The sequence below is a fragment of the Mauremys mutica genome, chromosome 3, assembly GCF_020497125.1.
Source record: "Mauremys mutica isolate MM-2020 ecotype Southern chromosome 3, ASM2049712v1, whole genome shotgun sequence".
Lineage (NCBI taxonomy): Eukaryota > Metazoa > Chordata > Testudines > Geoemydidae > Mauremys > Mauremys mutica.
The window spans coordinates 183,025,143-183,052,902 of record NC_059074.1 but is presented as its reverse complement, the minus strand read 5'-3'; the positions used below and the strand labels follow the sequence as shown (position 1 = coordinate 183,052,902).

At 41.6% G+C, this 27,760-nt stretch overlaps 1 long non-coding RNA gene across 1 annotated transcript in view; it reads right to left on the bottom strand.

The window, feature by feature from the left end:
• Window positions 1-376: 376 nt before the first annotated feature.
• LOC123365773 overlaps window positions 377-27,760 on the bottom strand; it is a 38,202-nt gene continuing 10,818 nt past the window's right edge. Inside the window, exons 2-3 of the long non-coding RNA XR_006577746.1 lie at window positions 26,842-27,029; window positions 377-1,052 (exon numbers count right to left, since the gene is read on the bottom strand). This is a non-coding gene — a long non-coding RNA (uncharacterized LOC123365773). The remainder of the gene's footprint in view (window positions 1,053-26,841; window positions 27,030-27,760) is intronic.

Sequence of the window (27,760 nt, the reverse complement as noted above, 5' to 3'; positions counted from 1 at the left end):
GCCTTGGCCAAACCGCAGCTCGTGAGCCACAGTTAAAGTGTGTCTCATAGATCCCTTTATACACCCCCGCCCATTCTCCACCTACCAGACTGGGGGGAGCTCAAGGATTCTGCCCTGCAGCGGGGTGGTGGTGGGGAGGCTAGTGGCTTTTGCCCTGTGGAGAGGAGAGTCTCAGGCTTTAGCCCCACAGGGGGACATTGGCGCAGAAGCCCTGTGTCCGACTCCCCCACCCCTTTCTGCAACCAAACTCCTTCTCAGAGTCTGCACCCCACACCCCAACCCACTGTCCCAGCCTGGTGAAAGTGAGTGAGGGAGAGCGAGCTATGGAGAGAGTGGGGATGGAGTGAGCAGGGGACGGGGCCTCAGAGAAGGGGTGGGACAAGGGTGTGGTCTCAGGGAAAGGGCAGGGGGCGAGGCAAGGGTCTTTGGGTTTGCGCGATTAGACAGCTGGCAACCCTACTGGGCTTGCATGTGGGAGCCGTGGCTGTGCCGGAAAAGCGCACCCAGCAGCGCAGCTGGCAGCTCACTGGGCACCATCCAGCACAGGAGCAGAATCTCCCAAATGTCAGGTGAACCACATCCGCGACTGTTCTGCTGTGGGGCCCGGAATTGCTGTTGGTGGGTCTGGAGCAAATCCTCCTGCTGCCCTTTCTTCCCAAAGTTGTCTACACACAAAAACATTATGTAACCTAAAACTAAATAACAACATAGCATGTCTTCCTGACAGTCAAAACTTGCTTGAATGCTAAGAAAAATATTTGGACGACTATGTGTAACAGCACCATTCAGCGAAACTTGTCATAACAATATGGATGGCAGATATTTAGTATGTTGGGAGGCATAGATCAGCATTCACAGTGCACTCCCAATCATACCTGGCCCAAGCCGGGGAAGTTAATGATCCAACCAGTGATCCAAATTCAGTGATGTCACGTGCCACGTGAGGTATGTTGCAAATACGCTAAGTAGGAGAGTATGTTGTCCATATTATCTGGAAGATCTGGCAGTGAGCAGAATGTCTTTTTTCTCAACCACGTCCATACATACTTCAGCTGGGAAATTAATAAGAGGGATTTTAGAACAATGTGTGATCTTTAAGTACACACAGTTAAGTGCTTTCCTGAATCAAAGCTTCAATGGCTAATTTACAAAAGTGTGCAGACATGTGCACACGTAATTTTCACATATGAACTGTGCAGATTGGTGCACAGTTTTAGCAATTGCATATTTGCATTGTGTGGACCAACATATATATCTGGCAAGAAATACAAACTAATGGTCAAATCCTGCAGCCCTTAATCCATTAAATCTCCCATTGATCTAAAAGGGAGACTTGACAGAGACTGAAAGATTTGGTTCACGGGAAATATTACACAGCCTCCTCACTGTGGGAGCTTACAGGACCTTCAGGTATGTGTAAACCTGTGCCTGGCCTGTGTCAGCTGATGGGGGCTGTGAGGTTATAAAATTTCTGTGTAGATGTTTAGGCTTCAGCTGGAGCCCAGGCTTTGGGAGCTTCCCCCTTCCTGGGGCTGCAGTGAAAGCCTGAACTTCTACATGACAATTCTATAGCCCTGCGCTCTGAGCCTGAGGCAGTTGACACAGGCCATCCACAGGTGTTTTATTGCAGTGTAGACATACCCTTGGAGTCTTACTCTGACTGCACTGGAAGTACTCCAATTTTCAGTGATCTGAGAGCCAAATTTAGCCCAGTGGTTTTGTCTCAATATCTTTTTCTGTCTCTCTTCATCCATTAACCTTTACAAGCCCATTTACACTTCTTTTGAGAGTAGTGTCAGTGGAGCACTCATGTAAAGAGGTTTGCTTCAAGATACAGATGTTGCTAATTACAATGTTAGAATGACAGGGATGCCCTTAACAGAGACAACAGGGGGAAATCATACTGCATCACGTGCTATGCCATGTGCTTTTCCAGCTACCAGAAGATAGCAATGGGCACCTCACACTGCAATGGATCATGCTCTGGGCATCAAGAGTGGAGTAGCCCACAGACTCTCCAGTATTTCTTTAACCCAAGCTCAGTAAGAGAACTTACATCTGTCAAGCTCAGTTATGCTTCTCTGATGTCAGACTCTACCATGCAAACAAACAAACTGATGATAATGGAGTGGCAACTTATATCACTTTGTTCATGAGTAACTACTTACCTCCTCCTAATGCTAAATCTCTTTCAAAGTGTAGTTTAGAAGTGACAGGTGACACTACACCCTTATGTATGTATGTGCTCAGCTCCAAGTTGTTGGCTGAATCACTATATACAAAGCAGTAAAACTACTTCTCCTCCGAGATTTCCAGTTAGATTAGTATTAGAAACTGTAAGTGTACTTCTGTGAACTATCTACTGACCCAAATCTAAACCAACTCATTATTACCTATTCTACAAAAAAACTTGCCCTGCCCACTCAGAAGCTATTTTTGTAACCCGTTTATCCCTCAACTATTCAAGATCCCTGACAGTAATAATTATGGTTAGATTAGTGCTGTCAGTGGTTCAACCATTTCAATTGAAAAGTAAAATCTTTTAATACTATTTCAGGCTTAACCAGACTTGATCTCAGCTTAGTTTTTATCAGCATTATGCACATATTTTAACTTTAACCAACCCTGGGACTCCAATAAAAATTGCATTGACAAGATTATTATTAAATGTGTCACTCCAGTCACATAGCAGAAGGTAATAGCTAACTTTGGGTCAGCTCCATTCCTTGAGGTACTGATTGATTAACAGGAGATGTTGTTTACAGAAAGCTTGTCTGTATTATTTAAACAATTACGTAATAATTGATTCTGTTGTCTTTGTTTATGGTAACATGCTTGTCAGATTTATTAGAGCTTCTCACATAATACTTTATCAATCTCCTTGACTTGGACAAAGGTTCTTCAGCAGTTAAGAACAAAGGCTTGCTTAAGTATGGTCTGATCTATACTACAGGCCTCTATTGGTATAACTGCATCACGGAGGGATGTGAAAACTACCGATCGAATCCCCCATTTAGACAGCGCTATGTCAGCGGGAGAGTGTCTCCTGTCCACCTAGCTACCGCCTCTTTGGGAGGTAGATTAACTATGCCAACAAGAGAGCTCTCTCCCATTGGCTTAGAGGCTCTTCATTAAAGCGTCAGAGCAGTGCAGCTGTGCTGATGCAGCATTTCAAGTGTAGATTTGCCCATAGCCTCAGAGCTAGAAGGATTAAAAGGAAAAGAAGCTCTCTGCTCCCCCGTAAGAGAATGAAAAAAAAGCAACTCTGGCAGGCTTAATATATATAAATTATAATTCTGCCCCAGTGCATGTCTGTATATTATTTCATTGTATTGCTAGGACTTTGTGTTCTGTTTTTGGAAATGATGATATTATATGGTATGTGTATGGTATGCATTTACAGAATGGGAGAGATTTGGGCCTGAGTGGACTCTGGTTGAATTCAGATTCAATAAAATATTTGCAGGAATCTGTTGTGTAGATCTGTTTTTGCCCTTAGTTTACTATCTAAAGAGTCTGAACACTGTGTAGAGCTGACTGTGGGATTGAAACAGTGGTGACAGAACTGATTTTATGGAACCGGATGGGGCAGCAATTGAACTGGTGAACAAGAGCTGGTGGCCGCACTTTGAGGCCACCAAAAAAATTGTCCTAAGAACCCTTGCCTAGACAGCATGGAACCCAGCCTTAGTAATTGCCCCAGCCATCTGGCAGTAGCATTACACGTAGAAGAATTAAGTATAGCACTTTCCATAAGTGAATGCCTTTTCTGAAGATTTACCTTAACCTCCTCATCCATGGGATTATTTTGGCTCAGATTTTCAAAATTAGGCAGTTACAACTATGCGCATACATTTACACATATGCCTAAGGGACATACACTTACCTTGGACAGGCCTGATTCTTCTCTCACTTTAAAACTTGTGTAAATTGGGAGTAACTCTATTACTCTTGCTGTAAAACAGTTGTCAGGTAAGAACAAGGTCCACTGTGTTTAAATACCTGATCTATGCATGCTCATCATGTGTTTGCTCAGGTGAAATGTACGCAAATATGATTTGTGCAATTGTGAACTTCTGTCTTTGAAAAGCTGGTCCTTCATTTATCTGTTGCTTAAAAACATGCAAGGGAAACTGCATCTGTTTTATTTAGCTGCAACATCCTGAGGGCCAAAATCTGTTTTCTGTTTTCAGTTATGTAACACAAATTGTCATTGCTAAATGTTTTCCATATTTTATCATACTTAGCTCTTACATCGGGATATTCAATTATTTTATTGTCAAGGTCCAAATTTCTTGGTCAAGGTATAGTCAAGGTCCAGACCAGAGATAATAATACCCCCCCAATAATGATAATGGACCATGCAACGAGTCCCCTGCATCTGGACCCCCCCCACATCACTGCCCCCCAACCAGCTGCATCCAGACCCTCACCCCACCAAGCCCCACTCGCCCAGCCCCTGAATCCCTCCTGCTGAGCCCCAACCATCTTCACCTGAACCCTCCGCAAAGTACCATTTACCATACTTACTGACAGGTATTTTGAAATAAACTACCAAAATTAATTGAAAATGGTGTGATTATATTGTGTTATTTTGACAAATAAAATATGTAGATTTTTTTTTTTGGCATGGAATTTTTTATTTTTGGTGCAGAATTCCCTCAGGAGTATTATATTAAGGCACCTGTACAATGCCAGTATGTAAAGGACCAATAGTGTAAGTGAGAATTTGTTTCTGTGTTTGAAGGACTGACTCCTCCCAGAGCCCTTGTTGGAGTTGGAGTGATCTCTGGTAAGATTATTAGCATGCACATAGATTATTTTGTTGTTTTATGTTTTCTCTGTATTTCTTTCACTTTAAGAATATATGTGCTTGTTAGGTAAAGCTGTGTGGTATAACTGCAGAGAGTTATGCTATTCATAGCCTCTGAGGAGAGAAGCAAAGCAGGCCTGCTTAGGTGGTCTGATTTGCTAGGGAATTCACAGTGAAGGCAGGGAATTATGCAGCTTGGAAATACCCTGGGCAGGAAGGAGTGAGCTGTATGTCTCCGCTGAAGAGAGGTGATGGCTGTGGAGCCAGAAACCTGAGAGTGGGTGCTGTTACTGGACTATAGAGCGGGAATACAGGTGCAGTTGATCTGAACTGTGACAATTTTAACAGATTGCTTTCTACTGAACACAAAAATCCCTCCCAAAGACCCACCACCCAAAAAGCATTCAGCTTCAGAAGAGCCTATCATTTTAAATTATATAGCAGGCACATGCATTTATTTGATTTCCAAATAGACATGTAACTGGAGCAGACTGAGAAAATTCTATTTTAGGTTTCATAGGCAAAGATGATTTGCAGTGACTACAGGTTAAAACTCATATGACAGTCATGTGGAGATGTTTCTTTCCTTACTGTAAGTGTATAATTTGGTGTTTGCATTTTTATGCTTGGAAAGCATAGATCTGTTCTCTATTAAAAACAATAACATTTGTGAACTGAGATTGATTGGTCCATACTTCTACAGAGAGAGACTGTGGTTTTTAGCAAGGCAAGGCTCCTAATGAAAGTGATGACTAATCAATTAAAATTTGGTAGCAAAGCCGAAATACACATCAAAGCCCTCTAAAGTTCACCAGATACATCTTTAGGTTTACAGCTAGATTGTGAGTTTACAGTCTGTGCCATATGAAGGGCAATATACAATTAGGCTGCCCCAGGAGCAGACCAGGGAGGGAATTGTGGCACAATTCTTTCCCCAGCTTTCTGTTTCTCCAAGAATCCAGCAATCTGGTGGCATAAACAAGTAGCACATGGCTTTCCAGCGTGCTGGCTCAGCTATTCTGCTGGTGGGTTTGGCCAAGGCTCCATCCATTTCCACACCTACCCATCCATTTTTTGCTTATATGCACTGGAGGCTGCTCTCCCACCAGGCTGTAACTTGCAGGGGATAGGTGGCCTGTGAAAAGGAATAGAGGAATGCCTTAATCTGCAGCAGGGCAAGGGACAATCTTGCCCTTACAATATAACACCAATTAAAATTCTTAACAACCAATATGTTTGATATGCTGAACAAAATGATGGACAAAATCCTCAGTTGGTGGAAATTACTGTAGCTCTGCTGGCTCCCACAGATCTATGTTAACTTACATTGTGAGGATTTGGCTTGTAATTACACAAATTCTTTGTAAGCAATGATGAAATAATGATGTGAAATTCATAGATATTAAAGTATGTGCGTTCTTTCTTGTAATGTATGTAAATCCATAGTTTTATGAATGACAGTGGTCGCTTGGTGACATTCAATGGGTAGTAAAAGTAGCACAAATTAACAGAATTGCAGTTAATCACAGACTCCTGTGTGCCCAGTGCATGACCTGAATAACTGGGCTGGTCTCAGGGATATCTGCACAGATAAGTAGTTCTCCTGCTCCCAGGCTATGGAGTGTCAGTGGAGCTGCTCCATATCTGTAGTCTCAGTGGTGAAGCTCAGGGATTTCACTAATCGATCCACATAGTCACATTTCATCAGGCTGGCTCATGGCCTTCTCCCATTCAAATCCAGCTTTTTCCAAGGCAAGGCAGAATGAGCTGTATTTTGCAACACCCAAGAGGTCTGTATCACTTCTGCATGATCCAAAAATCTTACTCCTCCTGTGCAACAAAACCACACTTGCTCTTCCCCATCTAGGGCCTTCTGAACCTGCAAGAGCAGGATTTGGCACTTAGCGTATAAGAAACTGGTGGAATTCACTGCTGCAGGAAGTAATTGAGTTAAACATTGATGTTGAATTTTTTTAAAAGAGCTGAATATTTTGATGACCATAAATAACATTTCTAGGTACATGAACTAAGATAAGGGCAATAAATGTCAGACATCAGGGGGCGAGCTGATCTCCTGCAGGGGCAGATGGGAACTTTTCCACTCCTCTGAATGATTACTCAGTTGAGGCCTGGTCTACTACACTAGAAAATTGGGTCAGTATAACAACTGAAAAATCCACACTCCTGACTGACAGTTAAAATGACCTGACCCCCAGTGTAGACAGCACAATGCATTTTTCCTGTCAACCTAACTACCATCTCTTGGGGAGATAAAGTACCTGTGCCAACAGGAGAAGTCCACCCATTGGCTTCACTGAAGCACTATAGGTGCAGTGTGCAGCTGCACTGCTGCAGCATTTTAAGTGTAGACAAGCACTAACTTATGGCACTGGACTTGATTCTGATTTTGCATCACTTTTAGTCTGGTGAAACTCTGTGGATTTTGGTGACGCTATTCTTGATTTACAACAACGTAAGTAGGAGCAGAATCAGGCCAATTACGAAGGGGTTGTGTCTTCCTCTCAAGCGTCAGACATCGGCTACTGCTACAGAGAAGATAGTGGACATGAGGGACCAGCAAATTCTGTATCTCTGTTGGTGTCCATTCTAGCATATTGTCTAAATAATCAGGACACTTTTGTTGTCTTACCATAACCCTTTTTTTTTAAGAAAATTAAATCTTTAAAAATAGAGAGCATACTAACTGGAAGAAAATAGTTGGTAATCACCTGAAACTAAATGTATAATCAGTGATGGAAAGAAGGAAAGTTACTAAAAGGCTGCATCTCATCCAATAACTAAAATTGATTATTCTGCTGGAAATTGTTACTGAACCTTAAGTAATATTATTATTTTCTGAATATGAAAGGAGGAAAAATTATTACTTATTTAAGACTAATTACAGTGTAGTCTTCACTATATAAAGTTATACATGCCAAAGACTAAATAAAAGCTATGCTTTTGATTCTTCAAAATAAGACTACTCTGCATGATATATTTCATTTCATAGCTAGCTTGTACCAACTATTCTTCTTCCAGATAATCTCTAGTGAGCGCTAAGAAAATTTGTCTCCCTTAGAAAATATTATGATTCTTGTTGATAGGAACTTGCAGTGTTAATTGTGCTTAAAATCAGACAGAAACATATTCACTTGATAGTACTGAAATATTTGAGCTGGTTGCAGTGAAATGACTTTGATCCCTTCCCTTAATACTATGCGCCAAATTCTGCTGTCCATTACAATGTAGCTGAGGGACTCATTTGTCACTGCATCTACACATCACATTTATATGCTGGGCTGTTGATTCTTCTTTGAAATGTTTGGGATCATTTCAGTTTGAACAGATAAACTAAGGAATATGCACAAATGGTAGGATTTTCAGAAATGCCCAACACTGGGTCACCAACAGTAGGTCATCTAGTCTAACCCCCTGCTCAAAGCAGGACCAACCCCAACTAAGGCCTTAAAACCCTCTAAGGATGGAGATTACACCAGCTCCCTAGGTAACCCATTCCAGTGCTTCACCACTCTCCTAGTGAAATAGTGTTTCCTAATATCCAACCTAGACCTACCCCACTGCAGCTTGAGACCATTGCTCCTTGTTCTGTCATCTGCCACCACTGAGAACAGCCTAGCTCCATCCTCTTTGGAACCCCCTTTCAGGTAGTTGAAGGCTGCTATAAATCCCCCCTCACTCTTCTGTTCTGCAGACTAAACAAGCTCAGTTCCCTCAGCCTCTCCTTATAAATCATGTGCTCCAGCCCCCTAATCATTTTTGTTGCCCTCCACTTTCCAATTTTTCCACATCCTTCTTGTAGTGTGGGGCCCAAAACTGGACACAGTACTCCAGATGAGGCTTCACCAATGCTGAATAGAGGGAAATGATCACGTCCCGCGATCTGCTGGCAATGCTCCTACTAATACAGTCCAAAATGCTGTTAGCAACAAGGGCACACTGTTGACTCATATCCAGCTTCTCATCCACTGTAATCTCCAGGTCCTTTTCTGCAGAACTGCTGCTTAGACAGTCACTCCCCAGCCTGTAGCAGTGCATGGGATTCTTCCGTCCTAAGTGCAAGACTCTGCAATTGTCCTTGTTGAACCTCATCAGATTTCTTTTGGCCCAATCCTCTAATTTGTCTACGTCACTCTTGTCCATGAAGACAGAGGCAAAAAAAGCATTGAGTACTTCAGCTTTTTCCACATCATCTGTCACTAGATTGCCTCCCCCATTCATTAAGCATCCCACACTTTCCCTGACCTTTTTCTTGTTGCTAATATACCTGTAGAAGCCCTTCTTGTTACTCTTCACATCCCTTCCTAGCTGCAACTCCAGTTTTGTTTTGTCCAATCAATAGTCTATTTTGCCTTCAAGGCCCAGTCCAATATCAATTGAATTTTATTTATCCATTGAGTTTTGCCATTGGCTTTATTTAAGCAGGGTCAGGCCCCAAGCATATGTCTGACTTCCATTAACATCAATAAATAACATTCATCCATGAGCAAAGGGATTTCACAATCTCTATGGACCACTTAAGTTCCACTTAAGCCTTCAGAATAGTGGTGAACATCACCTAGTGGAAATGATGCAAACATAAATACTGTAGACTATAACTCTATATAAACTGTAACAGCCAATGGGCTCCTAGCAGCCTTTATTCAGAGTTTTCTTGCTTGAGTGAGCAAATATCTGACCTTTAATTTTATTTTATTCTATATTTCATATAACTGCATATATGAGCCAATAACCGCAGTTTACGTTTTTTCTAGAAAACGTAAATCCATTTTATTGCAAATTAAAGTCAGTTTAAATGGAAAGCAACCTGGAAGTTTTTTTACTGTAATTCCCTTGAAATAAACAAAAACTAATGGCACTGAGTGTAATGAAACAACATTGAGTCTAATGAAGTAGAATTGCTATGTAAACAGGTGCTTTTATCTCATGGGAATGTTTGTGTCTTTGCATGTCTCTCAACCAGGGATGCTGGAACCAAGGGGCCATGGACCTCCCACTTTTTGAAAGTGGACAGGCCTGGCCCATCCACTTTTTACCATGGGCCCCGCCCCTGCCCCTCCTTTTTCCCCCAAAGCCCCACCCCTCAGCCAGGCCACCAGATGGAGCTCAGCTGGGGACCCTGGGTAGCTGGGGGGAGCTTGGACTCTCCACCTTCCTGGGGTGGGAGGAGCCCAAGAGCAGCCTCTGCCCGTATCACCATGCCCTGGGGTCCGGCAGGTGGAGGGCCCGCAGCTCAAAACAACTGCCTGAGTGGCTCTTACCAGGGGTGAACTGCGGATCCCAGGCCCCGCCCCTCGGCCAGAGCTGGGTTGCAATAAGAGCTGCAGACTCTCCACCTGCCCTGGTCAGGGGCCCAGGATGTGGGGACACTGGTGAGGGTTGTTCTCCAGCCCTCCCACCGTGCTCTGGCTTCTGGCTTGGCTGGGGGTGGGGCCTTGGGGGGCAGAGGAGGGGCAGGGGTGGGGTCACAGAGGGGCCAGGGCCCCTGTCACTTTTGGGATGGTTCCACCACCCCTGCTCTAATCCACATTTTTTGTAACCTCTTTCTTAAAAAATGACTGCTATCTCCCTAGGATGGCCAATGGGGATCAAAACCAACATTGTCCTATATGTTTGGGGGAATGATGTGAAAGTAATGTAAAATTTGTTGTGCAAGACAAAAATCACAAAAATGTACAGTGAGGGCCGTTACTCCATCCTTAGCTCACCCTGTTGCATATCATTATCTGTAACAATGAGTCTTTTGGGGGACCTCTGACATTTCTAGGCATAATAAATGACAGATAAGTCAAGGATCAAGGGAAAGTCTCTGTCTGGAATCTCCTTGATTTTTATGTTGGCTGCTTCTTCGTATGCATGTTCATAAGTGTGTATATATAATAATTTTTATTTTTTGTAACATCTCTGACTAGACACCAGCAATGGGACTGCATTAGACCACTTCTGCTTAGAACCATTCCAAAAGATTTATTCTAGTTCCTTCATTGAGACCAAAACTGCATAGAAAAATAATGGAGACCCTTGCCACGGTGTATTGAAGAACACACACCTTTGGGACACATTACTTACCTCATAGAGTAAAAGAGTAAAAGAGTTCAGAATTCCTCCAGAATTTTCCACTATACCTGGAAAAACAACTATGAGAGCATAGGAGATGTCAGGCCATCTACTTTTGCATGCACCTTCTTCTGGCTTCTTGGGGCATAAATCAAACAAGCTTAAATTCCCTTAGACTCACCTTCTGACCAGTATGTTGCTTTTGCACCTTGAAATTTAGGCCTTGGTGTTCATCTGACATAGCTCCTTGTATATTATTCTTAATGGAAATGTCACTGCTAGTCAGCTAGTTCCGAATCTGAAAACCTTTTCTGTTACTCCACTAAAATCACATTGGAGTCTTTGGAACTCACTTGAAGTAGAAAAATGCCAAAAGAGTGCCAAGGCTTCTTGACTTAAGATATCTTTGTCAAGTAAGCAGTAGAAATGGAAAATTATTGTTAAAAATAAATCACTCAATAACTTCTTAGTCTGTGGTTCATCACCAGTGTCACCACTTCCTGAGATTGCATCATGAATCTTGTGATATTTGATGTTTCCCTTAAAGTCTTAGCTCCTGGAGTCATGTAATTGCATGACAATATCAACTTTCATTTAAAAAAAATAGAAGTTTCTAGCCTTCATACTTGAAGAGAAAAGCCAGAAACCCTAATCCAAGTGTAACACATAGCCTGAACCTAACCTAAAGGCTCAAAAACAGGAAGGGACAAACCTCCCATATTTATTATTTAAAAAAAAATCTGATGATTTTAAAAGCTGATCTCATGCTTTTTTGAGGCCTGACATGTTTTTGAATGCTTGAGGCTGTCAGTGTTATCATCACAGGCTGCAGTGGCTACTTTGGACCCACATAGTCTGCTCACTTTGTATGCATATTACTAAACCTACAGACTGACATTTCTTGTCTGCACATACTAGTACCAGTACCAATATTTAAGAAGTCTGTACCTGTAGATTTGTTCACTTGTACAACAGAGATAGACTTAAAAAGGGAAAGTTTGGTTCTGGATGCAAATTTTGTTTCTTGAGACCATCAGCGGACCCAACCCCATCAGCTACACCATCAGGGGCTCATTCACCTGCACATCTACTAATGTGATGTATGCCATCATGTGCCAGCAATGCCCCTCTGCCATGTACATTGGCCAAACCAGACAGTCCCTACGTAAAAGAATAAATGGACATAAATCGGACATCAGGAATGGTCAGGTGAATATGAAAAACTATAGGGGGGGTGATTATCAACAAAAGCCATCTCCTGCTGGAAGAAACAAAGCACTTTATATAAGCATAAAATCAGCTGAATTGACTTTTAGCCCAAATTAAAACAGAAAAAAGTTAATGTCTAACTTCCACTGATTCTGGAACTGTGAGTTTAAAATTGTCTCAAAGAAAATCTGGGGAGGGAGGCAAAAACCAAGCCTTTCCATAGATCCTTTGCATCAGGGATCATCATAAGCTTTAAAAAAAATTTTTTTTAAGGACTAAGGGCACAGATGGTATTGATCAGATGATACATAATAATATAAGGTTATGGACACTGATTGAGCAAAGCATTTAAACCCAGGCTGTAAAATAAGGATATGCTTAAATCCAATTGAAGTCAATGAGACTTAAATGTGTGCTTAAGTGCTCTGCTGTGTCATGTTCTAAACAAGTCCATTGTTCACATTCAAATTGGAATTTTACTAGCTAAATGTCAACCTTTTATTAAATGTCTTAGTAAAAGATTGCCTATCTAGTAATGTACCAGAAACCTGTAAGCCACTGAATTCTGTTAGAAACAATTTTCTTACAGCAAGCCTCCCAACAAGTAATAACACCAATGTAGGTGGGCATTGGTATGTTATTCTTCAGTTTGGTAGATTGTAGGAAGTTGAAGGGAGACATTTTGATCAGTATGATAAAAGGATACTAGAGTAGGAAATGAAAGTAGGAAAGTAGGAAATCAGGAATCCTCCCTGATTGAACTAACCTTGTTATCTCTAGCCTGATTCTTGCTTACAAATATATATATACCTGCCCCTGGAAATTTCCACTACATGCATCCGACGAAGTGGGTATTCACCCACGAAAGCTCATGCTCCAAAACGTCTGTTAGTCTATAAGGTGCCACAGGAATCTTTGCTGCTTTTACAGATTCAGACTAACACGGCTACCCCTCTGATACTAGATTAGGAAAGACAGTCTAGAGGACTGGGATTCAGGACGACTGAGTTCAATTCCTGGGTAACCTCCTGACTCCTTCTGTGCAATCTTGAGGAAATCACTTAATCTTCTCTATGACTCAGTTCCCCCTCTGTAAAATGGGGATAATAATCTCCCTCCTACCCTACAGGGTTGTTGTGAAGATATAATTTATTAATGATTTTGAGATGCTCCGATACTAAGGTGATGACAGTCATAGAAGTACCTAGAGATATAAGCTGTTACAATAGAGAACAAATATCATACTTATTGGGAACCTTGCTGGCACAAGACTTAAATCTGCACTCCGTGTGCCTATGGGGTCAGTGGCACAACAGGAGGAAGGCGGGTGATGTTGACACTGCCACCTTCCAGTGAATTCCATCAGCCAACTTTCATGTATAGCCAAGGCTTCATGTGAACCCTCCTTTTCTCTTCTGGTCTCAGCACATAGTCGACAATAGTTGTTTTTAAAACACCTTGCTTAATACAAGTTCTATTGAATATTGGATAAAAATGGATTACATTACACAGTGAGGTTGATCCACTGTGGAAATAAATTATGAAGGGGAGTGGTGAATTCTCCATCTCCTGTTGTTATTGAATCAGGACTGGATGCCTTTCTGGAAGATATGCTTTTGTCAAATAACACAAGTTATTGGGCTCCATACCGGGATGACTGGATGAAATTCTATGGCCTGTGTTATGCAGGAGATCAGGCTTGATGATCTAATAGTCCCTACTGGCTTTAAACTCTATGGCTCTACTACCATACTATGGATAGCTTCATTAGCTTCGCTTTCCATGGCACAGAATAGAATTAATGACCAAATGTGGGAAGATGCAACTTTAAAACTGGTTGCAGAGTAGCAGCCGTCTTAGTCTGTTTCCGTAAAAAGAACAGGAGTACTTGTGGCACCTTACAGACTAACAAATTTATTTTAGCATGAGCTTTCATGAGCTACAGCTCACTTCTTCGGATGCATAGAATGGAACACACAGACAGGAGATCTTTATATATACAGAGAACATGAAAAGGTGGAAGTATGCATAACAACAGGAAAAGTCTAATCAATTGAGATGAGCTATCATCAGCAGGAGGAAAAAAAACTTTTTGAAGTGATAATTAAGATGGCCCATAGAAGGTGTGAGGAGAACTTAACATAGGGAAAGATTCAATTAGTGTTATGACCCAACCATTCCCAGTCTCTGTTTAGGCCAGAGTTAATTGTATCTAATTTGCATATTAATTCGAGTTCAGCAGTTTCTCTTTGGAGTCTGTTTTTGACGTTTTTTTGTTGCAAAATTGCCACCTTCAAGTCTGTCACTGAGTGGTTAGAGAGGTTGAAGTGTTCTCCCACTGGTTTTTGAATGTTATGATTCCTGATGTCAGATTTGTGTCCATTTATTCTTTTGCGTAGAGACTGTCCGGTTTGGCCAATGTACATGGCAGAGGGGCATTGCTGGCACATGATGGCATATATCACGTTGGTAGATGTGCAGGTGTACGAGCCCCTGATGGCGTGTCTGATGTGATTAGATCCTATGATGGTGTCACTTGAATGGATATGTGGACAGAGCTGGCATCGGGCTTTGTTGCAAGGATAAGTTCCTGGGTTAGTGTTTATGTTGTAATGGTGTGCGGTTGCTGGTGAGTATTTGCTTCAGGTTGGGAGGCTGTCTATAAGCGAGGACTGGCCTGTCTCCCAAGATCTGTGAGAGTGAGGGATCATCTTTAAGGATAGGTTGTAGATCTTTGATGATGCGCTGGAGAGGTTTTAGTTGGGGGCTGTAGGTGATGGCTAGTGGCGTTCTGTTATTTTCTTTTTTAGGCCTGTCCTGTAGTAGGTGGCTTCTGGGTACTCTTCTGGCTCTGTCAATCTGTTTTTTCACTTCAGCAGGTGGGTATTATAGTTTTAAGAATGCTTGATAGAGATCTTGTAGGTGTTTATCTCTGTCTGAGGGATTGGACAAATACGGTTGTATCTTAGAGCTTGGCTGTAGACAATGGATCGTGTGGTGTGTCCGGGATGGAAGCTGGAGGCATGTAAGTAAGTATAGCGGTCAGTGGGTTTCCGGTATAGGGTGGTATTTATGTGACCATAGCTTATTAGCACAGTAGTGTCTAGAAAATGGACCGCTTGTGTGGATTGGTCTAGGCTGAGGTTGATGGTGGGATGGAAATTGTTAAAATCACGGTGGAATTCCTCGAGGGCTTCTTTTCCATGAGTCCAGATGATGAAGATGTCATCAATGTAGCGCAAGTAGAGTAGGGGCGTTAGGGTAGTAGGAGACCCAGTGATCTCCTCATAGAAGGCAATTAGGTTAGTCAGGCATGACTTGCTCTTGGTGAATCCATACTGATTGTTCCTGATCACTTTCCTCTCCTCTAAGTGCTTCAGAATTGATTCCTTGAGGACCTGCTCCATGATTTTTCCAGGGACTGAGGTGAGGCTGACTTACTATAACAAGGCAACAAGCTTTAGAACTGAACTCTGGCCAAGCTCCTGTACCAGAGTGGTGCTCCATTGCCTTTGAGAGAGGCGTGGTCTAGATGGCACTAGGTCTAGAAGTCCCACAAGGCAATTACCTACCTCCAGGGGCTGGGTTAGGATCCGTTGGGTTTATCTTTAGTTGAGGTCATTGTGTATGTACTGTGGCAAGGCACCTTCTCAGTCTCACCAGCCTCCACTGCTTTTAGCCTTGGGGAGACAGACTTGGGTAAAACAGTCCCTCTTGGTTGCACAGGGGAAGTGCATTCCTTCTCTCCACCAGTCTTTTTGGCTTGTTTTTCTCCCTTATGGGAAGGAATGCAGCCTCCCCTCCTGGTGAGGCTCGCTGTCTCGTTGATCCTAACCTACTGGCAGCATGACTCCTTCTTTCCCCCCCCTTTACCCCTTTTTCCCAACAGGGGAGGGTTTAAAAAGGCTTCAGGTAGCCTTAATTGACCTCAGGTAAATCCCTCTCAGCTGATCCTAATTGATTCTCTGGTAACCCCTTCTCAGCTGAACCTGATTGACCTGTAGTTACCCCGCTTCAGTTGATAGGGAGGAGGGCATTTTAACCTTCTGAGACTGTTTTCTACCCCCCTCCCCCGCAGCTGTCTGTCCTGAGTTTATCACAGTGCCCTCTATTCACACTCTTTAAAAAATCCTCTGTTATTCGTGATATGTGTAAGTATTAATGCAGACCTGGGGAGAACTAGAGCCTGTATATACTTGGGCTTATAGCACCTACAGCACTTGCCTGTGAGCTTGTGGTAAACAGAGTGTACTACCAAATATCTAGATGGGCCTGGTATACCACATCACTTTCAGCGTCAGCCCACAGTGGGGTGGATTACACTGGTGTGGAAATAGGATCCCATTATATTTCTAGTGATGTGAGGAAGACGCCAGTTGGCTGGTGCTAGTAGAGGAGCAGGTGACCCACATGTGAGAGTTATGGAAATGATAAAGTGTCAGAAGGCTATTCATAGATTCATAGACTTAAGTTCAGAAGGGACCATTATGGTCATCTAGTCTGACCTCCTGCACAATGCAGGCCACAGAATCTCACCCACCCACTCCTGTAACAAACCCCTAACCTATGTCTGAGTTACTGAGGTCCTCAAATCATGGTTTAAAGACCTCAAGGTGCAGAGAATCCTCCAGCAAGCGACCCAAGCCCCATGCTGCAGAGGAAGGCGAAAAACCTCCAGGGCCTCTGCCAATCTTTCCTGGAGGAAAATTCCTTCCCGACCCCAAATATGGCAATCAGTTAAACCCTGAGCATGTGGGCAAGACTCACCAGCCAGCACCCAGGAAAGAATTATCTGTAGTAACTCAGATCCCACTCCATCTAACATCCCATCACAAGCCATTGGGCATATTTACCTGCTAACAATCAAAGATGAATTAATTGCCAAAATTAGGCCAGCCCATCATACCATCCTCTCCATAAACTTATCAAGCTTAGTCTTGAAACCAGATATGTCTTTTGCTCCCACTACTCCCCTTGGAAGGCTGTTCCAGAACTTCACTCCTCTAATGGTTAGAAAACTTCATTTAATTTCAAGTCTAAACTTCCTAGTGTCCAGTTTATATCCATTTGTTCTTGTGTCCACATTGGTACTAAGCTTAAATAATTCCTCTTCCTCCCTGATATTTATCCCTATGATATATTTATAAGGAACAATCATATCTCCCCTCAGCCTTCTTTTGGTTAGGCTAAACAAGCCAAGCTCTTTCAGTCTCCTTTCATAAGACAGGTTTTCCATTCCTCGGATCATCCTAGTAGCCCTTCTCTGTACCTGTTCCAGTTTGAATTCGTCCTTCTTAAACATGGGATACCAGAACTGCACACAGTATTCCAGACTGAGGTCTCACCAGTGCCTCATATAACGGTACTAACACCTCCTTATCTTTACTGCAAATACTTCGCCTGATGCATCCTAAAACTGCATTAGCTTTTTTAACGGCCATATCACATTGGCAGCTCATAGTCATCCTGTGATCAACCAATACTCCGAGGTCCTTCTCCTCCTCTGTTACTTCCAACTGATGTGTCCCCAATTTATAATCAAAATTCTTGTTATTAATCCCTAAATGCATGACCTTGCACTTTTCACTATTAAATTTCATCCTATTACTCCAGTTTACAAGGTCATCCAGATCTTCCTGTATGATATCCCGGTCCGTCTCTGTGTTAGCAATACCTCCCAGCTTTGTGTCATCTGCAAACTTTATTAGCACATTCCCACTTTTTGTGCCAAAGTCAGTAATAAAAAGATGAAATAAGATTGGTCCCAAAAACCAATCCCTGAGGAACTCCACTAGTAACCTCCTTCCAGCCTGACTGTTCACCTTTCAGTATGACCCGTTTTAGTCTCCCCTTTAACCAGTTCCTTATCCACCTTTCAATTTTCATATTGATCCCCATCTTTTCCAATCTAACTAATAACTCCCCACGTGGATCCGTATCAAATGCCTTACTGAAATCGAAGTAAATTAGATCCACTGTGTTTCCTTTGTCTAACAAATCTGTTACCTTCTCAAAGAAGGAGATCAGGTTGGTTTGGCACAATCTACCTTTTGTAAAACCATGTTGTATTTTGTCTCAATTACCATTGACCTCAATGTCCTTAATGACTATAAGGTGGGTGGAAACAAGTTACCCTGATTATCCCAGTGTTTCTTTGAGCCCTGAAGAGGGAGAAGTTAATGAGAAGTTATAAGGGCCTGGGGATCACCTGTTGGCGAGAGCTGTGTGGAAGTTGCTGCTTTGGAGTACTTACTGGAATCCACTAGGGGGTAGAACCTATGGAATCTAGCAGTGGCGGCACCTTTAAAAGCTTATCCCTGATTTGTGTTACACTTTATTATTTCCAAGCAGCGTATTAGAAAAAAAGTTTGGTGATCACAGCATTCCAGTGACCGCACAGGGGGTGGCAAAGACAGTTAGATAAATAGACATACTTGCTAAACAAACACAAAAATCCCCAAATCCTTTTTGTTTCTGGCATGAAATATTTTTAAGATAAAAAGGTAAAGTCACTGCACCCCTGTAGAACCATAGATATGAGAGAGGAGATCCATTCATATTAATAAGAGAAAAAAGATCATATTTTAAAACTTTAAATACCCATTTTCTAATCTCAAAACACTTTAGACTGCACAGTGGTGCTGATTAATGTACACCTCAGCTGTGCTGGAGACATGAGGTTATTACATACACAATGTGCACATTGATCAGCAATGCTGCATGGCCTGTCATGTCTTATTGCTTAATTGTTGTGTGGCCCCCTTGTGGAATTAAGATAAACTTTATTAAATTAAGCTAAACCTTACAGTATTCAGGTTAATACCTTTGGGGTACATTGTATTAAAAATGAAGTTTTGTACGTGTTGTGACATTGTACGTAACTTCTCTAACAGGGACAGCGGATGCTAATGAACTTCCTCCATTATCAAACCAACGGTTATGCCCATATACTAGTTGAAACTGGATTCTCCAGAGATGAACAGAAAAAGAAAACACTTTTGGATAAAAGCTTGAGTTTTAAACTGACTCCGGGCTTCTTCCTGATTCAGCAAGGGACAGGACTTGTATCCACATAGGACCTCAGTCCTTAGTTGAGGCTTGGAAGGATTTGGCCTACTGAGGCCCCAGAAGACTGTGTGCTTGTTTTGAACTGAAGCTCTGATGAACTTGTAACCATAAAGAAACCCGTAGAGTGGGGTGATGCCTGGTGAGCTCATTAGTATGTGTGTAGTTTCTTTTATTGTTTTCAATATGCTTTTTACCATAAGAATAACGTAGGCTTGCTTAGAAAGGACTGTGTGGTCCCTTATATCTGTAGCAATCACTCTATCAGTCTTTGAAGAGAAAAAAGGCAGGTGAGTTTAGGTGGACTGTCTTTGTAGGGAAATACACATTGAAGGCAAGAAACTGTTTAGCCTGGGAATATTCTGGTCAGAAGGAGAGAGACATGGCTAGGGTTGCTAATTCTGGTTGGATGACAATCTTTAATTCAAAATTAATTTTTAATTCCTGGCGACTCCAGGAAAATTCTGGATGGTTGGCAACCCTAGATATGGCTCTTTTCCCAGAAGAGCAACAGCCAGGGCAGCTGAAGAGGAGATGGATATCCTTGCTGCACCACTGAGGGGAAATATAAGTGAAATTGCCCTGAACTGTGACAGTGACTATAAACGGGTTTCAAGCAGTCAGAGGGTCAGTGAAGGACATATGTGAATTATGAAAGATCAAATTCAGAGGAGAGCTAGAAAGATTACAAAGATCAAATTCAGAGGAGAGCTCGAAAGATTACAAAATAGAGTAAAGAATGTAAAACAAGAAACAGAAGCAGCAAAGCTAGAGGGCAAAATGAAAGTTGGACAAGAAGTGGAAAACAAATAAAATGTTTCAAGTAGCTAAAGAACAAAAATTGAGTGAATGAGGCAATAGAGATTCTGGTAAATGGAAATTTTGTAATGGAAGAAGCAGACATTGCTGAATAAACAAATGAATTATGTCAGTTATCACAAAGGAAAATGGGAGAAACTCAGTATACTAGAAATAGGCATATTTCCTAAAGGAGAACAAGTAGTGAAGAAAACCTGTATAGTGCAAGAAAAGACTGCACAGAAATAACTCAACTGAGAAATTGAAAAGCTCTTCATAAACAAAGTTAGTAACAAGACAAGATTAAGGGAAGCAAAGAGGCTCACTGAATAGGACACAGACCTGGGAGTCAAGAGACTTGGTTCTGTTCCTGGCTCTGTTACAAATTTGTTCTGTGTCCTAGGGCAAATCACTTTATTTCTCTGTGCTTTAGCCTCCTCATCCATAAAAATGCGGAAATGATGCACACATTTGTAATGTGGTTTGACTTCTGTGGATGGAAATCACTCAGGAAGTGCTAAATAGTCTTATGTAACTAATATTTAAAATATGCTTATATACTATCTAGGAAAAAGTATAGACTTGGAAACTTGACTTCTGTAGTGGAGAAAATACTGAGAACAATGTTAACAGTATGGGCCAGGGGAGGGAGGTTAGGCTAATTCTTTCAAACTGACTGCATTCACTGGAGTCCAACAGCACATATAAGGTCCAAAAGAAGAAGTATTGATAGGAGGTGGACAAGTGGTGATAGGAGTGGATGAGGGGGAGGGATGATGTGGGAGCACAGCACTGTCAATCTGTCTCCAGAACGTCCCCTCCCCTAAACATTGTCTTGACTGGTGAACACAGGCCATGGTCAGGAAGATCTGATATTGCCAGACTTTCATTTTCGTAAGGCAGCTTGACACTTGTGAACACAGGTCAGAAGATGTTTTTCTTGCATCATCAATGGCTGTGACCTCTCAGCTGCTCTCTCGGTTTAGATAGTAGTACTTCCGATCTTCAGCTAGCTCAGGGAGTGTATATCCCATGAAGGATTCTGTAATTTTAGGGATTAGTGAAGATCTGACTGGCACTTTGCTGAGCCCTCTCCAGAAGTTGTGGATGATTTGATTGGTTTGTCTTTGGTATCTCTCTGGAGACCACATCACAAGTCAATTTGCTAACTTCTTTTGTTCTGTGCGATTACAGGGTTTGCGATCAAGAGTTTACCAGACAACTAGTTCTTCTGAATTTTGCCAGACATCCTATGTGTGGAATGAATTAGTGCCAATCTAGAGATGGAAAAGACATATTAAAGTAAGCAATTTATATTTGTCCATTCCTTGCTATTATAGTTTTCTACAGTATGTATTTGATAGTGTTTTATTCAGTCTAGGTCTGCTTGCCTAAAGTGGAAGGTTCAAGTACAGTAGAATAAAGAAGGATGTAGTAGATGCTAAATGGGAAAATTATATAATTAAAACAGGATGGAACCCTGAACTCAAATCATGTTATTTTGTATTAGACAAAGAATAATAAAAACAATGCTCTTTTTTATGACCTCTAATGAATATTGAGAAACAATGAGCACATCTAATGGGTCTGTAAAGAATCTTGGTTTATTGTCATGTGGACATAATAACCACAAAACTTAAATATCTCTATATGATGATTAGAGAGGGAACAAATTGTCCCAAAGTTTATAGCATAATGTAGAAAGTGTCAAACATTAAATTGACAAATATAGAGAGCAGGACTAGTTTTAATTTGATTTAAACTGACAAACATCCCCTGTTCCACATAAATCAAAGGTAAACAATTGGGCAGGCAACAATGGAGTGTTTAAAGACAATAGGCTAACAGTTGCTGGGAAAAGAATGTGAAAAAAGGGAAAAAAAGGAAAAATCAAAACCAGGCAGAATCAATTAGATAGAGGAAAAAACGTAATGTGGTACTGTTAACAGGAGTCAGTCCCAGATTCTTACCTGCTTTAGGGTCTTTGCAGCAAAATATCTTAAAACAATATAATAATAGCATCTCTCATTTTTACATGTGTTAAAGTAATGTTAAAAGTTTGTTACAATTTAACTCTATTTCAGAAAAAATAATCTAAATATTATGGCCCAGTCCTGTAACATGCTGTGTGCCTAATTTAAAAGGCGTGAGAACCTTCAGCTCCCATTCAACTCAGTGGGACTGAAGTCTTGCTGCAAATGCTAAAAAGCATCTTTCAAGACTGGGTCTTTAGTATACTAAAACATGAGAGGATCTGCGGTATAGTAATATCAGCATTCATTTTTAATGTCATTGGGTAGAGGCAATGATAAGGGTGAAAAGACGTTTTCAGCTCACATTTGAAAGAAGTTAGAGAAATTCTAAGTTAGTGAGCTGCCGGAAGAGTATTTCAGTTGGCTTTGATTGCAGATGAGAAGAGAGATGGCTCTTATACCAACAGTGATGAGACTGTGCGAAGAGACAGAAAAGAATTAGGTGCTACATAAGGGATTGGAAACCGAAGGGAAACCTCTTTTTCTGTGCTGACTAGTGTGCTCCTGAAAATTGATTTCAGGTGCAAATGTAGTGCCTGGCTTGATAGCACTTTACAAATTGGACTATAAAACTTGAGATTCAGAGGGCTGGTTCAAATTTTGTTTTAATTTTTAACCTGATGATGGCTGCTGCAGTTATTGTCTGCAATCCAGATTTGATGGACAATCAAATACACTTCAGAGTGGACAGAGCTGCAGCCTTCTTTCACAATTTGGTTGCTGCTCTGTATTTGAATCAGCATCCTCCACCTCCACCCCACTAAAACAATTACTGTAAGGGTTTAGTAGAGCAGGTACCTTTACATCTGGTTTTAACTGAAATATTTTACAATTTTAACATTTTAAAACATTTTTACAGTTAAAATTTAGTGAAATATGGAGAATAGCTGTTATCATGTACATTTGTAAAAAGTCCTTTGTTAAAGTCCTGTGAATCTCCTTTATTTAGCATTGGCCTGCTAAACCGAGGGTTGTGAAGGTGATATAGAGCCAAGATAGGCATTGTCCTATCAGATGCTGATCCCTAAAACTCTAGTACTCAATGGCTAGGTAACCTCTTTTATGTTTCTGCCAGTCTCCTGATGGTCTCTCAGGTACAAAATTAAAGTTAAAGAGGCACTAGCTTGACCTTTAAGTTAAAAATCACACTTCTGTCTGAAAATTTGTTACTGACTGTAGTAGAAAGAGGCCCTGAGACATAAGGCCTTGTATCAAAGGCCTGGTATGAGGCATGAGACCTGGGCTAAAGTAGTGGTCAAATTTTTGCTGTTATAAAGAAAAGTTAAGTTGTGAGCAAGAGGCAGGCCCTGCTCACAGAATCTGGTGAGAACAGGGATGATATATTACAAAAATATACATTCCTAAGTAATGTTAGGTACAGAGCACTCACGCAAACACTTTTCAAAAGGGTGGTACCAGAACACCCCAATATTAGCACATTCCCCAAAGATACCAGGAACACACTGACTCATCTTAAAGATAAGGTCAGGATGACAGCATGATGGTTAGAGATGTTTTGATTAAACCAAAAGATATGTCAGAGGAGCAATACATAACTTGTTTGTTTTGGTATATAAAGCGGTATCTCAGAGGGGAGTGTCTTTGGCCAGCTGAGGAGGATAGTGAAAAGTCCCACCACTAATTCATCTGCATCCATTGTCAAGGGCATACATGCATTGAGTGTACTTGTAGCAAGTATAAGGCACCAATACCGTGCTTCGTCGACAGTAAACCTGACCGAGTTCATTTGCTGAAAACTGAGTTGGTGGATTTCTTGGGCAGTTCAATCAGAGCCTGCTGTATGGGCTATCTGACCAGAGTCAGTACAGCATGCAGAAAGAACACACACAAGCTCCCAAACATCTAACAACACTTTCTATGGTTACAAGGAACACCTAAGATGACTTTAACTGAAAGAGATTGGATGACAAAGTGGCTGTCTTTTTTGTTTTTCAATTAGTCTACTTTGTGTGTTTGAGATCTACTTTGTGCAGTAAATTTCACTCTCCTGTATAATGGTTAGTCTCCCTTTTTACAATTATTAATAGTACCAAATAAAGTTGCAAATGGATAACACTCTACTTGCATTAGGAAGACAGCTTAACTTGAAATTTGCATATGTAAGTAGATGTGCCCACAAATCTTATTAGCTCACTTATCAGATTGTGTAAACATTTTTTTTTCTTTTTGGCTGTAGCCCAACAGGCCACATTTTTACTCTGCAGCACATTTCTTATTACATAGTTCTAAACTCCTCAAAATAGTGCCTTTTAGTTTAAAAATGGTTAGATCTTTCCTTAACTACTATTGCTTTAATACTAATTTATTTGTAGGAAAGCTATAGAATTCATATTGGTTCAAGTCCTAACTTATTCTGTTGTGAAAGGCTACCGCATGTAAAGATACAAATGGGAGAAATGGTTAATATTTTACTTGCATTAAGAAGAAAGCTTAACTGAGGTGGTGTAGGCCAGTGTGTCAATCATACTCGTGGGTTCCATCTAGTGCAGTGGTTCTCAATCTAGGGAAGGAAAGGAAAGCCCCTGGCGGGCCAGGCCGGTTTGTTTACCTGCCACATCCGCAGGTTCAGCCAATCGTTCCAGGTCAATGGGGGCTGCAGGAAGTGGCGCAGGCTGAGGGACATACTGGCCGCCCTTCCTTCCCCCATTGGCCTGGAGCGTCAAAACACGGCCAGTGGGAGCTGCGATCAGCCGAACCTACAGATGTGGCAGGTAAACAAACCGGCTTGGCCTGCCAGGGGCTTTCCCTGAATAAGCAGCGGCCCTAGTTTGAGAACTACTGATCTAGTGGACACCTTGCATGTGTCTGACATGATATAAGTGGCCATCCTGACCTTCAGAGACATTGTTCGGTGATTTCAACATGATTCATATGAAAAAGAAAGATAAACGTGAGTGACAAATAGAAATAAATTTCAGTTAAGTCTTTCTAGTCCTCATACATTCAAGGCCAGATTGCGATATCTTGCTTGTATTGAGTAGAACCTTACTCCCTCAGTAATCCTGTTGACTACAGTGGGACTACTTGTGGAACAAAGCACTATTCAGTGTTTCTGAATCTGGCCATCAGAGATGAACACAAGTGATACAGCCTTGCTTATGCAGCCCTGACATATGTATTTGAACTATTACATGCATTCTCCACTGATATCTCTGTTCATCATGGAAGATTAGACCAAAGCAGATCATTTATCTTTTTAAAAAAGCCATTCTGGCAAAGACCTGGTTACAGTTCCAAGAGTGTTTTTGTGTCACAGTAACAAATCTTTCATAAATGAAAGCACTGACATTACATCTCTGTTAGGGTAATTTACTCCCCACAGTAATTTTGACTTAGTTTGTTCTACATGGAGCGATATTTTAATCATCCTTTCAGTGTTTATTGATGAGGGCTCTCTGCAAAAGATGTGAATATTAGTTTAAAATTATCCCCAGTGAATTTAAAACAATAACAGGAAAATGAATACATACTAAAACAAAACAAAAAAGGTAACTGATTTAATAAAAGAGCAACTATGATTTTCTTGAAAAAGTGACAGGAAATCACATACTGACAGAAAACTACTATTCACTGGAAATTAAATGGACACAGATCTTTTTTCCCCGGCAACGTCCAAGGAAAATGGGTTAATTAATTTGCATTTTACCTCATATTAAAGCATATGAAGCTGCCTGCAATATCTCAGACATAACATATAAATAGTACTTCACTCCTGGACCACCAGCTGAGAATAACTTTGCATTTCTCCTATACCAGCCAACACGTGGTGCGTATATGTTGATAACACTGTCTTCTAGCCTAATCTTGGGTCAGAGGTTCTTTGCCAGGAAAGAGGAAGTAGGGTAACTTTCTTCCCAGATTGATTAACCTTCACATCATTGAGGATACTCCTTTTCAGAGCTAATATCCCTTCTTCTGCAGCAGGAGCGGCTCCAGGCACCAGCACGCCAAGCACGTGCCTGGGGTGGCAAGCCACGGGGGGCACTCTGCTGGTCGCCGCGAGGGCGGCAGGCAGGCTGCCTTCAGCGGCAAGCCTGCAGCGGGTCCGCTGGTCCCATGGCTTCGGTGGACCTCCCGCAGGCATGCTGCCGAATCTGCGGGACCAGGGACCTCCCGCAGGCAAGCCGCTGAAGGCAGCCTGCCTGCCTGCCGTGCTTGGGGCGGCAAAATACCTAGAGCCGCCCCTGTTCTGCAGACAATCTGACACCATCTCTTTGACAAAAGTGGCATAACCTTCCCCACTAGCATTCACCTAAAGCTAAGTGGCAATCATCCAGACCCATAACCTCACAGTGGAAAAGTGCTCTGATGGCTAAGGGTAGCAATCGATTTCTCGGGGATCGATATATCGCGTCTCATCTAGATATATCGATCCCCGAACGCGCTCCTGTCGACTCCGTAACTCCACCAACCCGAACGGTGGTAGCGGAGTCGACATGGAGAGCCGCGGACATCGATCCCGCGCTGTGAGGACGGTAGGTAATTCGATATAAGATACTATTCACGTAGCTGAAGTTGCGTATCTTATATCGATTTTCCCCTGTAGTGTAGACCTGCCCTAAGTTGACTCACTGGCTGGTATATTGCATGCTTTCAGGCTGTCCTCACTCAATTAGAAGCCCATCAGTGATGTGCTAAAATAACACAGGCAAGTTTTGCTAGTCATTCCCAGACATTGAAGAAAAGACTTTCTATAGAAAAAGGCTTAGGCTAAATGCCTTCCAGAGTATTCATTTAGCCAAGAATGTATTATCTAACAGATTTGTTTCCTTAACTTGAATCAAATTTTACTTTAACTCAGATCTGAGGTAAACCCTGCAGCCCTACCGTGATAGGTTGTGCTCTTGTAAGGTCTCATAAGCAAAGGATGGCGGGCCTGCTCAGTACTTGGATGGAACACCTCCAAGGTAAACCTGGGATGCTGCAGTAAGGGATGTTGGTGATTCTTTCCTTTGAATCAGAACTGGGCCAATGCCCTTACGTAGTCCTCAGAAGGCTGTGATGTTTTTGCTGTCCTGTGGATGAGGCATAAAATTGAGGTTGTAAATACCAACTTCACAAGGTCATTGTGAAACTTACTTAATTAATGCTTGTAAAGTGCTTTGAGATCCTTGAATGGAAAGTGCTATAGAAAAGCAAAGTATTCACCTTTTACTTGATGCACCCTATCATCTTCTAGACGTGATAAGAATAATCATTGAAGAATCAAAATCCACTTTAGTTAATTGATGGTGAATAATGATGATGATTGTTGGATGACTGAACAGAGCTAAATACTAATGTGCCTGAGTATTTGACTCTGTGGAGACCAATATTCTCTTTTCAAAGCTCCAAACCTTTCCCTATATCGGGTTTCTTATAATTAAAATATAAAAGGAAAATATTTCCCAGATATTCACAGAATGTATTCTGAGTGCTACTTGAGTTTAAACTTTTCTTCTCCAATGCTTTGAGCAGAAGGGGTGTAAAGTGTGCTTATGTACTTCTTTGGAAATCTTAAGCAGAAAGACTGCAATAAGAAAACCATTATCCAGCCAATGCATAATATACTGGTAGAAGAGGTACATCTGATTGCACTTCATTAATACCGGATTGGCCCCAGGTTTAATTTTGGAACTTTCATTTCCTCACTCTATATTCAGCTGCTATTAACTTAAAAAGCTCTTTTGGAAGAATTATATATGGCACTGGCACTTTATTACTCAACTCAGTTTCATGATTGGATAAAACTCAGCAATCTTTACTA